Source organism: Citrus clementina, unplaced genomic scaffold, assembly GCF_000493195.1.
Source record: "Citrus clementina cultivar Clemenules unplaced genomic scaffold, Citrus_clementina_v1.0 scaffold_3, whole genome shotgun sequence".
Classification (NCBI taxonomy): domain Eukaryota; kingdom Viridiplantae; phylum Streptophyta; class Magnoliopsida; order Sapindales; family Rutaceae; genus Citrus; species Citrus x clementina.
The window spans coordinates 13676631-13680480 of NW_006262339.1; the positions used below are offsets into that span (position 1 = coordinate 13676631).

The window sequence follows — 3850 nt, forward strand, 5'->3', positions numbered from 1 at the left end:
ATAACATCAATAGCAATTGAGTTAAAATAATCAACAAGTTTTTGGCGTTGTTGCCGGAGATTGATTGTTTATTTTCGAAGTGTGAAGTTAACGTTGATAGTACCAACTTGATTTAATTCATTCTTTTTATTGATTTAATTTGTTCTATTTATTGACAGATCAAGACTTGCATGCGCAAAGACAGACATGTTGAATTTCAATTTGATCCTGAGATTGAAAGGACTGTTAAGAGATTAAGAAGAGAGCAAAGAAATTCAAAAACTGCTTCAGAAATAGATAACTTGAAAGATGTGGGAAACTTGGATCCTCACGGACCACTACAATCTGTCAATGTCAAGGGGGGGGGGGGAAATGGGCAAGTTAATCAGAGACAACCAGGCAACAACAATATCATTTACATGGCAGATGACAGAGACAAGGCTATCAGAGATTATGTTGTATTAACTCTTCAAGTTGTACATCCTGGAATAGTCAGACCTAAAGTGAAAGCCGCCAACTTTGAACTTAAATCAGTGATGTTTCAAATGCTGCAAACAGTGGGTCAATTTAATGGACTGCCATTTGAAGATCCTCATCTCTATCTTAAGTTGTTTTTGGAAGTAAGTGATGCTTTTAAAATTGCTGGAGCAATGTAGGATTCTTTAAAACTAAGACTTTTTCCTTACTCCTTAAGAGATTGAGCAAGAGTATGGTTGAATTCCTTACCATCTGATTCTATCACTACATGGAATGACTTGGCTGACAAATTCTTAATGAAATATTTTCCACCAACCAAGAATGCAAAAATACGGAATGAGATCACCTCTTTTCACCAACTTGAAGATGAGAGCTTGTATGAGGCTTGGGAGAGATTTAAAGAATTGCTCAGAAGATGTCCTCATCATGGCATTCCCTGTTGCATACAGCTAGAAACCTTTTACAACGGGTTAAATCCAAGTATGAGATTGATGGTTGATACTTCAGTAAATGGAGCCCTATCATCCAAATCTTACACTGAAGCCTATGAAATTTTGGAGAGAATTGCCAATAATAATTATCAGTGGCCATCAACTAGACAAATTGTAGCAACATAAGCAGCAAGGGTACATAACATAGATGTAATTACAACACTGTCAGCTCAAGTAACAGCATTGACTAACATGGTGAAAGCCATGACTTCTACTCCTGCAGCAGTAAAACAAGTTGCTGAATTATCTTATGTGTATTGTGGTGAGGAGCATGTATTTGACAACTGTTAAGGGAATCCAACATCAGTAAACTATGTGGACAACTTTAACCGACACCCCAAGAACAACCCATATTCAAGTACTTACAACCCTAAATGGAAACAACACCCAAATTTCTCGTGGAGTAATCAAAATCAGCATGCTCCAGCACCTAGTGGGCAGAACGAGGCAAGCTTAGCCACTTGGTTTTCATCAGCAGAATCAAGGGTAAAAACACACTAGCCATGATCAAATAACCTCATTGGAAACACTTATTAAGGAATATATTGTGAAGAATGAAGCAATTGTGCAAAGTCAAGTTGTATCTCTAAGAAACCTAGAAAACCAAATTGGACAGCTTGCTACAGCAATGAGTAGCAGAACTCAGGGAAGTTTACCTAGCAATACAGAAGATCCAAGAAAAGAGGGTAAAGAACACTGTAAAGTAATCAACTTAAGATCTGGAAAGAATGTTGATATTCCCGTTGATGTGACTAAAAAGAGGTTGGAACTTAACTCCTCACAAGAACCACCTCAAGATAAAATGATGTTACAGCAACCCAGCCATCAAGATACTGGTGCTAGCGGTCACGTTACAACAACCTTGGAAGGAAATCACCCAATAACTGCTGAAGAAGATGTTGCAACACTAGTGGTGACAACTTATAATAAATTAAAGGAGCAAAGATTGGTACCTCTTGAAGCTGTACAGCAATTTAGGCATCCACCTTCTTTCCCACAAAGATTCCAGAAACAAAAACAAGACAAATAGTTTAGTAAATTCCTGGAAATACTGAAGCAGTTACACATCAACATACCTTTGGTGGAAAAGAATGTTGGGAGAATTTGAAACTATTGCTTCAATATATGAATGCAGTCACATGCTTCAAAGTAAGATTCCTAAAAAATTGAAGGATCCAAGAAGCTTCACAATACCATGTTCAATTAGAACTAGGTACAATGGCAAAGCACTTTGTGACTTGGGAGCCAGCATTAATCTAATACTATTATCTGTATTTAAGCAATTAGGAGTAGGAGAGTGCAGGCCAACAACAGTCACTCTATAATTGGCTGACAGATCTCATGCATACCTTGAAGGAAAGATTGAGGATGTATTGGTGAAGGTTGACAAATTTATCTTTCTAGTGGATTTTATTGTACTAGATTTTGAGGTTGATAAAGAGGCACCAATTATACTTGGAAGACCTTTCCTGGCAACCAGGAAGACTCTGATAGATGTGCAGAAAGGAGAGCTACCCATTAGGGTAAATGACCAACAAGTCACTTTCAATGTATTAGAAGCCATGAAGAGTCCTGATAAGGCAGAAGATTGTAATTTTTGAGTGTTGTGGATCTTTCTGTAGGTGACAGAATAAATAGATGCTGTAGTAAAGAGGTTATCAAAGTTGCCACTTTTGAAAGCTTTGAAGAAGAAAATGTTGCAGTAAACCAGATAGATTGGATGGGAGAAAGGCAACCTAACAAACATAGCAGATTTATTGAACCTCTAAATCTTTCAGACAGGGATGTAAAGACGACTTTACCATCTATTGAATCACTTTCTACTATTGAATTAAAATTGTTACCTTCACATTTCAAATATGCTTATCTTGGTCAGAACAATACACTTCATGTAATCATTTCATCTTCTTTGGATGCAGATCAAGAAAGGAGTCTGGTAGATGTGCTTGGGAAATTCAGAAAAGTAATTGGATGGACTATGGCAGACATTAAAGGGATCAGCCCATCCATATGCATGCATAAAATTCTATTAGAGGATTGTTACAGCAATTCAGTAGAGCAACGAAGAATGCTAAACCCCATTATGAAGGAAGTTGTGAAGAAAGAAATCATCAAATGGCTGGATGCTGGGATCATATACCCGATATCAGATAGTCATGGGTGAGCCCAGTACAATGTGTTCCAAAGAAAGGAGGAATAACAGTGATAGCAAATGAAAAGAATGAACTTATTCCTACAAGAACAGTGACTGGATGAAGGGTATATATGGATTATAGGAAGCTCAACAAAGCCACACGAAAGGATCACTTTCCACTTCCATTTATAGATCAAATGTTGGACAGACTTGCTGGAAAACAATACTATTGTTTCCTAGATGGGTATTCAGGTTACAACCAAATTGCTATAGCCCTAGAGGATCAGGAAAAGACTACATTCACCTGTCCTTATGGAATTTTTTCCTTCAGAAGAATGCCCTTTGGTCTGTGCAATGCTCCAGCAACTTTTCAGAGATGTATGATGTCTATTTTCTCAGATATGGTAGAGCAAACATTGGAAGTCTTCATGGATGATTTCTCAGTCTTTGGAGAAACGTATACTGATTGTTTACACAAATTGGAAGAAGTTCTTAAAAGATGTGAGATGACTAACTTAATACTCAATTGGAAAAAATGCCACTTCATGATGCAAGAAGGCATAGTGTTGGGTCATAGGGTGTCCAAGAATGGCATAGAGTAGATAAAACAAAGATAGAAGTGATAGATAAATGCCACCTCCCACTTCAGTCAAGGGTATTAGAAGTTTTTTGGGACATGCTGGATTTTACAGAAGATTCATAAAAGACTTCTCCAAAGTAGCTAAACCATTATGCTCACTACTAGAACATGACAAGCCTTTTCATTTTG

At 37.4% G+C, this 3850-nt stretch overlaps 1 non-coding gene across 1 annotated transcript; it reads right to left on the reverse strand.

Annotated features, from left to right (window-relative positions):
- Window positions 1-782: 782 nt before the first annotated feature.
- On the reverse strand, window positions 783-889 carry LOC112100610. The gene has a single exon (XR_002906978.1). It is a non-coding gene; the product is annotated as a small nucleolar RNA R71 (small nucleolar RNA).
- Window positions 890-3850: the final 2961 nt, after the last annotated feature.